Raw genomic sequence first — 11,321 nt, forward strand, 5'->3', positions numbered from 1 at the left:
CGCTCCCAACGAATAGTTACTTCCGTGCAGAGGCGAGCGCAGGTAATGATGCTGCCGAGGCGTCCACCACATTCCTTCCGGGCAGGGCCTTCGAGGTCACTGCTAGGGCTCGGATGGACGGCGATCCCAAATATAATATTCAGGCTCTTTACGAGGAGAATATCCTTGATGAGTCCAGACTAGGGGACATTAGGGATAGGTATTGTATTCCCCAAAGGTTTAGGCTGATGGCCCGATAGAGGGAGATAGGGCCTGCAACGACAATACCGACGTCTGTATATATGATGAGTCGTTGAGAGCTGGGCTCAGGTTTCCTTTGCATCTATTCTTCGCCGCAGTCCTTCGATATTACGGCCTGGCTCCGGCTCAGGTAGCGCTGAACTCATAGAGGACACTGGTCGGGTTCATATACCTCGTCCACGGTCGGCTGCAAAGGAGCTTGTCTGTACCGCTGTTCCGGATGTGTGCGCACCTGAAGAGGAATAATGATGGAGGTTGGATTTACATCAGCCAATGCCCTAAGGTGAAAATGATTACTGGCATTCCATCCTCCATACACCTATGGAAGAACAGATTCTTCTGTGTCGAGGACGGCAAGCTCGTTGAGCCTTGGCCAGTTCCTTTGAAGTGGGACACCCCTGACACACTTGCGCTGAGCCGCAAGTCGCTCTTGGAGGGCGAGGATGTGAGAACGTTCGCCCTAGTCTGTGACGAGTTACACCGGGAGGGCATAATTCACTGTGCGGACTTCTCTAGGGAAGAGGTTCTGGTCGAGCTCGGCATCAGTACTGCGACCCCGGCATACGTATGTGGCGAGTCTTGATTTTAAGTCCTCTTTTCTCTTCTTTGTCCCTGACCGGTTTTTGTTTGTGCTGTTGAATTTCAGAAATGCAGACGCAGTCAAAGCTGGAGAAGGTGAGGCAAGGCGCCTTCGGCAGGGGCCAGGGCCAGAAGAGGAAAGCCCCTGAGATTTCAAGTCCCGCGCCAACTAAGGACGCACCGCTCCCCAAGGGCAAGCCCACTGTGAAGTTGGTCGGCTCCTATGGTCGGGGAGCGGGTAGCTCTAAGTCAGGGGACGCAGCTACCGGAGCCCGCCCCACCCCCGCGAGGCTCGGGGACAACGTCTTTCTGCCTAACTGGGCCGTTCAGAAGAGCGACACCGGCCTGGGTGATAGTTAGGTGGCTATGGAGATTGTCACAAAAGGCCTACTGAACCAGGACCAGCTCCGGGTTTTGAACGAGCCTCCAGATGCGGCTGATGAGGCCATTTTCTCCTCGCTTTATCAGATTGGACTGTATTATAATGACTTCCGCGAGAAGAGTCGGAAGTTCTCCGCCGCTATCACCCAGTCCGAGGAGGAGAATGGCAGACTGATGCAGGAGGCAGCCGAGCTCCATAGGTCCATTGGGGAGAGGGACGCGGAGATACAGCGGCTCAAGGCCGATATGGCCGCCCAAAAGCAGAAGGCCATCGAAGCCCTTAATGCACAGAGGGAAAGAGCCCAGGAGAGGCAGATTACGGCCGTCGAGGAGGCCGTGCAGAAGAAAGAGGACGAACTCATTAGTTTGTCCACTGAATCCTACAAGCTGGGATTCATGGATTGCCTCGAGCAGGTCAAGGGATCCAACCCGGCTGTCGTCTTGACGGGCCTCATCCTTCCTGATCCGCCGGTGGCCAGAGACAACGAGCAGGGCATCACCAGCAGTGGTCCTTGGGGCAGATCCCCCACGGGGCGGTGGTCAAGGGGTGTCTTGAGCTCCCCATTTTCCCTTTTTGGCAGTCTCTTGATTCTTTTTGTAACGGCCCTTGGAGGCCCTACTTTTTGTAATGGCCCTTGGAGGCCCTACTTTTTCATGAATAGAAGTTACGTTTTGCTGTCCACTGCTTCCGCTTATGTCTGCCTTTGGCTAATATTGATTAACTCAACCCTGTGGGCCAATAATATTTGTAAAACAGTTTGTTTCCGCTTATGTCTGCCCGGGCCCGTTCCCGACCAGGAGTGCGCTCCCGGTCTTTGTGGAGACGGGCAGGGGCGAACCAAGCAGCGAGTACCCAAGTTTTAGTGAACTGGGTTTCCGAGTAGGTTTAGTTTTTCTGCCCGGGCCAGTTTCCGACCAGGAGTGCGCTCCCCGTCTTTGTGGAGACAGGCCGAGGCGAACCACGCAGCGAGTACCCAAGTTTTAGTGAACTGGGTTTCCGAGTCGGTTTGGTTTTTCTGTCCGGGCCCGTTCCCGACCAGGAATGCGCTCCCGGTCTTTGTAGAGATGGGCCGGGGCGAACCAAGTAGCGAGTACCCAAGTTTTAGTGAACTGGGTTTTCGAGTAGGTTTGGTTTTTCTACCCGGGCCCGTTCCCGACCAGGAGTGCGCTTTCGGTCTTTGTGGAGATGGGCCGGGGCGAACCAAGCAGTGAGTACCCAAGTTTTAGTGAACTGGGTTTCCGAGTAGGTTTGGTTTTTCTGCTCGGGCCCGTTCCCGACCAGGAGTGTGCTCCCAGTCTTTGTGGAAACGGGCCGGGGCGAACCACGCAGTGAGTACCCAAGTTTTAGTGAATTGGGTTTCCGAGTAGGTTTGGTTTTTCTGCCCGGGCCCGTTCCCGACCAGGAGTGCGCTCCCGGTCTTTGTGGAGACGGGCCGGGGCGAACCAAGCAGCGAGTACCCAAGTTTTAGTGAACTGAGTTTCCGAGTTGGTTTGGTTTTTCTGCCCGGGCCCGTTCCCGACCAGGAGTGCGCTCCCGGTCTTTGTGGAGACTGGCCGGGGCGAACCACGCAGCGAGTACCCAAGTTTTAGTGAACTGGGTTTCCGAGTAGGTTTGGTTTTTCTGCCCGGGCCCGTTTCTGACCAGGAGTGCGCTCCCCGTCTTTGTGGAGATGGGCCGGGGCAAACCACGCAGCGAGTAACCAAGTTTTAGTGAACTGGGTTTCCGAGTTGGTTTGGTTTTTCTGTCCGGGCCAGTTCCCGACCAGGAGTGCGCTCCCGGTCTTTGTGGAGACGGGCCGGGGCGAACCAAGCAGCGAATACCCAAGTTTTAGTGAACTGGGTTTCCGAGTCGGTTTGGTTTTTCTGCCCGGGCTCGTTCCCGACCAGGAGTACACTCCCGGTCTTTGTGGGGACGGGTCGGGGTGAACCAAGCAGCGAATGCCCAGGAGGAGTGCTCGGAGATTTGCAAAGAAACAGTATCCTCCATCATTCACATTCAGAATCTTGCAACGGTATTTGCTTTCGTGCTAGGCGGCCATCTATTGATAGTATTTTCGGAGGTTCCTCAAATTCCAGGCGTGGGGTAGTAGGCACTCACCAAGTGTTTCCAGTTTGTAACTCCCTGGTCGAATTACCTCTTTCACTCGGTACGGCCCCTCCCAGGTCGGGGAGAGTTTGCCTACCTTCTTTGGTTGGGAGATAGCAGCCTTTCTCTGGACTATGTTCCCTGCTCGGAATTCTCTTGGGCATATCTTCAGGTCGTGACAATTGGACACTTTCTGTTTGTAGGCTGCGACTCTGATCTGGGATTCTTCCCGAGCTTCTTCCAGTAGGTCAAGGTTTGCGCGGAGCCCCTCTCCATTGAGCTGCTCGTTGAAGTTGGCAACTCTGGGAGACGGGACGCCAACATCGATGGGTATTACGGCCTCCGTCCCAAAGGATAAGTTAAATGGTGATTCCCCCGTCGCGGTGCGCGGGGTGGTACGATACGCCCATAGGACGTGATAAAGTTCGTCTGCCCATCGGCCTGCCTTCTCGTCCAGCCTCTTCTTGATCCCCTGGAGTAGGACCCTGTTCGTTACTTCAGTCTGCCCATTCGTCTAAGGGTGCGCCACCAAAGTGAATCTTTGTTCGCTCTTCAAGTCGGAGCAGAAGTTTTGAAAGTTCCGGCAGTCGAACTGTCTGCCGTTGTCCGTTATCAAGACGCAGGGTACCCCGAATCTGTAAACGACAGACTTCCAGAAGGTCTGCACGTTTTGCTTCGTGATGTTGGCCAGAGGTTCAGCCTCCACCCACTTGGTAAAATAGTTGATGGCCACCACGACGAACTCACGTCTTCCGGAGGCTGGTGGAAAGGGGCCCAAGATGTCCATCCACCATACTGCGAAGGGGAGTGAGCTGATGATCGGGGCCATGGATACAGCAGGTTGGTGGATGGTGGGAGAGAACTTTTGGCATCTCTCGCACCTTTTGACCAGGTCCAGAGCGTCTTGCCTCAAAGTCGGCCAGAACAGGCCTCTCAGCAGCACTTTGATGGCCAAGGTCTTGCCCCCTAGGTGTTCTCCACAAATTCCCTCGTGCGTCTCTTGCAAAGCGTATGCGGCGTTGTTTGGCCGGAGGCATCTTAGGTACGGAAGGGTGTATGACCTTTTGTACAGACCCTCACCATCTAGGGAAAACCGGGCTGCTCTCTGTATCATTTTGCGGGCTTCCTTCTTGGTTTCGGGAAGCTTCCCGTTACGCAGGTACTCGATGATCTCGTCTATCCAGCAGGGTTCGTGCTCGACCTGCATTACTTCGACGGCCTCATTTTCAATACTGAATTTTTTTAGAAACTCCATACATATACTCCCATGAGTGGTGTACCCGGATGCTGCAAACTTAGACAGCACATCCGCTTTTGTGTTTTCCGTTCTACGGATCCTGACGACCTCGAAGTTTTTGAACTTGCCGGCAAACTGGCAGACCTTGGAGAGGTACTTGATCATGCGCTCGTCACGGGCCTCATAAATTCCTTGGATCTGGTTTGCGACCAGCTGGGAGTCACAGTACGCCTTCAGCCTTTGGGCGCTGGTCTGGACTGTTAGGTTCATTCTGGCGATGAGAGCCTCATATTCTGCCTCTTTGTTGGACGCACAGAATCCGAACCTTAGCGCATAATCCAGAACAAAGTCATTGGGCCCAGTGAGAATCAAACCGGCTCCACAACCAACCTTGTTTGAAGATCCGTCCACATATACTTCCCAGAGCGGTTCGTTGGACGATGGGTTCTGTTCTGCCGGTATAGGGATGTTCTCCGTTCCCCCTGGTTCAGTATCAGCTCCCGCTCGTTCCCCAACTGTAGTTACCTTTTCTACAAACGGGGTTTGGACAACTTCAGATTCGATGCTTCGCTGGTGGATGGTGCACTCGGCAACGAAATCTGCCAGCACTTGAGCCTTTATCGCCGGCCTAGGCAGGTACTGGATATCAAATTCACTCAGCTCTATGGCCTATTTCACAAGTCGCACTGAGGTGTCTGGCCTATGGAGAACCTGTCTGAGTGGATGATCGGTCAGGACCTTTATTGTGTGGGCTTGAAAATACGGTCTTAGCTTTTTGGCCGCCATAATCAGAGCGTATGCCAATTTCTCGACCCGCTAGTACCTGATCTCAACATCGTGTAGTACCTTGCTGACATAGTAGATCGGTTTTTGCTGGTTGTGCTCTTCTCGGATCAGCACAGCTGCCAACGCCAGGGGGCTTACGGATAAGTACAAAAGCAGCTCCTCCCCTGGCTCCGGCTTTGTCAACAGCGGTGGAGAAGACAAATACTGCTTCAACTCTTCGAATGCGGCTTGACACTCCTCTGTCCAGGGTGTTGTCTTGATTCCTTTGATGGCATTGAAGAAGGGCAGGCATCTTTCTGCAGACTTTGAGATAAAGCGCCCCAGTGCGGCCACCATCCCGATTAACCGCTGTACTTCCCTAATGGTCTTCGGTGGAGTGAGCTCCACCACGGCTTTGATCTTTTCCGGATTGGCTTCGATCCCTCTCCGGCTTACCATGAATCCCAGAAATTTTTCCGAGCTGACACCAAAAGTGCACTTGGTGGGATTGAGCTTCATGTTATGCTCCCTGAGGACTTGGAATGTCTTTTGCAGGTCGGAGACATGATCTTGCGCGTTTCGGCTTTAAACTAACATGTCGTCTACATAGACTTTCATGTTGCGGGTGATCTGTTCCTTGAAGAGCTTGTTCACGAGCCTCTGATACATGACCCCGGCATTCTTTAGGGCGAAGGGCATGACACGGTAACAGTACGTTTCCTGATCTGTTATGAAGAAAGTCTTTGGTATATTTGATTCAGACATTCTGATCTGTTTGTACCCGGAGAAGGCGTCCATGAAGCTCAGCAATTCGTGACCTGCGGTGGCATCTATAAGCTGGTCGATTCTTGGGAGCGGGTAGCTGTCCTTGGGACAAGCTTTGTTCAGGTCGGTAAAATCAACGCAGGTCCTCCACTTACCATTGGCTTTCTTTACCAGAACCACGTTCGCCAACTAGTCTGGATATTGGATTTCTCGAATGAAGTCGGCCCTCAAGAGCCTCTCCACTTCTTCCTTCATCGCCTGCCGCCTTTCAATGGCAAAATGTCCTTTTTTGTTTCACCGCCCTGCAGGTGGGATCTACACCAAGTCTGTGCGTGCTGACCTTCGGGTCTATGCCCGGCATGTCTGCGGGAGCCCATGCGAAGACGTCTGCATTGTCTTGAAGAAACTGGGTAAGGTTCTGCCGGGTGCTACTGTCTAGAGAGGAGCCGATTTGAATGACCTTCTCGCTATCGGCTTTGCAAAGAGGGATGGAGATAAGGTCTTCGACGGGCTGAGTCCCCTGGGTTTCGTCTCTCGGATCAAGTAGCTCAATCGGCAGCGATTCTGATGCATTTTTGCCCTTGAGTGTCATGGCATAGCACTCCCTGGACTGTGGTTGATCTCCTCTGACTTCGCCCACGTCGTTTGGCGTTATAACTTCATTTTCTGGTGATATGCTAAAGCAATGGCGTGGATGAGGTTCTGGCCGGGCTGTCCCAAGATAGCGTTATAGACCGAAGTGGCCTTCACTACCAGGAAGTTGACCATCGCGAAGGCTTGACAGGGCGGCTCCCCGACGAGGATTGGGAGTTCAATTTGTCCTTCTACTTTCACGATCTCTCCTGAGAAACCGAACAGATCGGAGTTCGCCGGCCTTAAGCGGTCGTCTCCTATCATCATTTGCTTAAAAGCATGATAGTACAGGATATCGGCCGAACTACTGTTGTCGACAATGATTTTCTTCAACTCCCAGTTTGCGACGAGCATGGTTAGGACCAGTGCGTCGTCGTGAGGTAGTATCAAATTGTCGAGGTACGCATCTGAAAAGGTGATTTCGTTCCCCGTCTTCATCTTTTTGCTGTATGTGTGCACGACATTGACTCGGCGTGCGTAAGCCTTCCGAGTAGCGGATGATGTACCTCCGGCGGCTGGTCCGCCCATAATGGTGTTGATGAGCCCCTTAGGCTGGGATCGGAGCATCTTTGGCTGTGGACTTAATGGTGAGAGAGATTGATTCCGCATAGGTGGCGGCGGTGACCGTCGAGGGCTCTAGCCCTGAAGGCTCTTCTCCCCGCGCTCTCTCCTGTGGCCGTCATCATCCTTGACATATTTTTTTAAGTATCCCCGACCGATCAGCAGCTCGATTTCCTCCTTCAGCTGCCAGCATTCATCTGTGTCGTGCCCGTGGTCCCTGTGGAACCGACAATACTTAAACTTGTCTCTCTTGTTTCCCTTGGAGATCATCCTGGTCGGCCATCTTACAAATTCTTCTCTGATCGCGGCCAGTATGTGTCACCGGGAGGTGTTAAGAGGGGTAAAGTTCTCTTCCCTCCTCTGGGGGACCTCTCTCTTCTAGGGGCCTTATCATCCCTACGCTACTTGGTAGGGTTCTTTTCTTCAGAGGTTCTCCTCCGGTTTGAGTCTAAGGCCGCCAGAGTCTCCTCCACGGCTATGAACTCCTCGACTCCAGCCATCAGATCCGCCAGTGAGTGCGGGTTTTGGCGAGCCACCGATCAGTGGAAATCATTGAACTTGGCCCCCTGCGAGAAGTGCGTTCATGGCGGCTGAAGGATCCAAATGTAGAACTTGGAGAGCTTCTCTGTTAAAACGGCTGACGAATGTTTTCAGAGGTTCATTATCCTCCTGCCGCAAGGCCATCAAGGATGCTGCTGTTTTCCTTGGCCTCCGGCTGCTCATAAAATGACGGACCAGGTCGTCCCCAAAGTCCTCAAAGTTGCTAATGGAGTTCAGCTTGATCCTTGAGTACCAGTCCCGGGCTGCACCGGTCAGGGTAGTCGGGAATGCTCTACAGAGGAACCCGTCAGAGGCGCCGTGGAGGAGCATCATAGTCTTGAACGTCTCCAGGTGGTCTACAGGGTCGGTGGTTCCGTCATATTGCTGAACTGTCGGCATCTTGAACCCTCTGGGTGCTGGCGCGTTCATAACATTGTTGGTGAACGGCGGTCTGCTTGAGAACGTCTTTGCAGATAGCCGGCCTTGATCCTTTGCGAACTCTTCTATACGGTGGTCTATCTCTTCTATCCTCCGTAGCATTGGATCAGTCCTCTGGTCTGCTCGGCCCACTGATATGTTTTTCTCTACTGAGGGGCTTGCAGCAGAGTCGGAATGACTTTCCGGACTCCTTCGATGATGCCGGGATCTTTCCTGCGGCGTACGGTCTTCCTTGGCTTGGTGCTTTTGCGTAGAGCGGAAATCGTGACCTCCGGCGGTGGTGAGGCTCTGTATGGGCATGCCTAGTTTTGGAATGATGGACTCGCCTTGTGGAGTGGTGGGTTCGGTCTCCACTAGGGCGCACCGGCTCTCCCCTGTGGGCACTCGACCTTTCCTGTAAAGCTCGTGGGGCCTCTGGGGGATGCTGGGGAGGCGTATGGATCAGATGTTGGTATTGACTGACAAGAGCAGTCATCTGTTGAAAGAGAGCTTGCACTTGATCCGGAGTGGGAGTGGTATTGAGGTGTTCCGAATGAGCCGAGCTCTGCTCTGCTGTTGCAGAGGGAGCTACTACGTGCGAGGCGATTCGGTTACTTCGAACCCTGCGATGTACTACAGCTCGGGTAGTTCGGGCAGTTGGTACCCGAGCACTCTTCCGCCTTGCCATTTTGTATAGGGGATTCGAACAGCTTTTAGTTTGCGTCCCACGGATGGCGCCAATCTGTTATGCCTAAAATTGGTAACAGATACGGCATAGACGAAAGAGCTGATCTGGTGGGCCCAAGGTACCGAACTGGAGGTGAAAGAACTATATCCTGCACAAGAGCGCACGAGGTCAGAAGACCAACCCGGAGTCGTTGCTCCGGACGGGCCCTTCGACACTCAAGTGAGTATGAGCAGGAGTGCAGAGCCAAAACTTTAAGAGTGGTAGCTTAGAAGTTATTACCGCTTGCTTTGGGCCTTGAGAGGCCTTTTATAGAGGAAGGCCTGGGGTGGTTGAATTACCTACCCCAGGACAGGTGTCGGCCCTTCTGTGGGTTTAGGTTCACCTACTCTCAGATAATTACCGGATTACCCCTGGGCCAAATGCTAGATTTGTGGTGGGCCCTTCTGGGGCCATGTGTCGACAGCTCATTAGTTGTTGTTTTTCGTACCCCATCAGTTTCACTTTGTATAAGGTAGGCCCTCTCAATTGACTGTTCGTCCACAGATTGAAGGGTTAGGATGATCCGATGGAGCTAATTTTTTGGGCACACCTTATCTATGTCAGGGCCCATCAAATGAACACTTTGGATCATCCAAACAATGTGGGCCCATACCTGAATCCAAACACTACCAAAAACACAGTGGGCCCACATTGTTTGGATGATCCAAAGCGTTCATTTGATGGGCCCTTACATAGATAGGGTGTGCCTAAAAAATTAGCTCCATCAGATCATCCTAACCCTTCAATCTGTGGACGAACCGTCAGCTGAGGGGGTCTACCTTACACAAATTGAAACCACATAAGGTCTACTTGTAACTTTTTAAACATTAGGGGTTAAGTTGAATGTGTCAGAAACCACAGGGGTCCTAAGTGCATTTTTTCCTAAATAATAATAAGAGTTTGGTTTGATCTTCCCCTTATTTTTCTCTCCCAATTACTATCCGATACGAAGACTAGTTGCATTAAACTCCTTAACGAATTGGGACTCTTCCCAAACGTCCAAGGCTTTGTAGGGACGCCCAAGAAACCTTGAGGAACGTGTATTGAAGTCTCTCTCCAGCCCTTGTGGCCTTATCCCATAAGAGTTGGTATTGGAAACAAATTGCTTGCTTTGTAGATCATACATTTTAGCAATTCTTATCCAAAGAAGAGTTTGAGTGCAACTCAAAGTCCTTGAGCATTTGGAAAATGTTTTCCCCAGCTCTCCAACTAATTTGGGCATGTGGTGGGCCCCACCAACCTCATCAAAATGTGTAGTCCTATCCCAATTCCCAATTTCGTTCCAATTCCACAACTTTTGCAAAACCGGTTTGGAAATAACTATCTTCATTTGGATTTCACATTATAATACTTATTATTAATCATATTAAGAATAAATAATAAATGAATAATTAATTAATAATTATTTATCCATTTAATTAATTACTAAGTCGCATCCAATGGGAGTTATTTCGGCTCCATTTTGTCTTCGAAAAACTCTCTAATTGTCTCTTATTAACTATTAACAAAGATGTATATATATATATATATATATATATATATATATATATATATATTATATATATATATATGAGGAAAAGGATTGTACGCTCGACCGTACCTAAAGTTAGGTACGGTAGAGTGCCAAATCACATGGGTCCCCCATTTTTGGTGGGCATCTAAACCATTCATTTGCAAGGCCCCATCATAGATAGGGTGCATACCAAAAATCAGCACTATTGAATCATCCTAACCCCTCCAAAACTGGAGGCCAAAATGGGCAGATTTGTGGACAAACATTGTCTGTCCATTTTGGCCTCCACAAATGGATGAGTTAGGATGATCCTATGGAGCTGATTTTTGGTATGCACCCTATCTATGATGGGGCCTTGCAAATGAATGGTTTAGATGCTCACCAAAAATGTGGGACCCATGTGATTTGGCACTCTACTGTACCTAACTTTAGGTACGGTCGAGCGTACAATCTTATTCCTCTCTCTCTCTCTCTCTCTCTCTCTCTCTCTATATATATATATATATATATATATATATATATGAGAGAGAGAGAGAGAACGGTTCCTACACATATGTGTAGAGAGTTCTCTACACACTAGCTTAAAATACAGTGGGGCCCCACATTGTTTGGGTGATCCAAGCCATCCATTTTAAAGGCCCTCATATAGATAGGGTGTCTACAAAAAATCAGATCCATAGGATCATCCCAACCCTACGATTTGTGGAGGTAAAATGGATGTCTTTAAACCTTCACAAATTAGTCCATTTTTTGCCTCCACAGTTCGAATGGTTAGGATGATCCTCTGGATCTGATTTTTTGTGGACACCCTATCTATGTGAGGGCCTTAAAAATGAATGGTTTGGATCACCCAAATAATGTGGCCCCCATTGTATTT

This window comes from Tasmannia lanceolata, unplaced genomic scaffold, assembly GCF_043159265.1.
Source record: "Tasmannia lanceolata isolate RefF3 unplaced genomic scaffold, GAP_Taslan_0.1 ptg000002l, whole genome shotgun sequence".
NCBI lineage: Eukaryota > Viridiplantae > Streptophyta > Magnoliopsida > Canellales > Winteraceae > Tasmannia > Tasmannia lanceolata.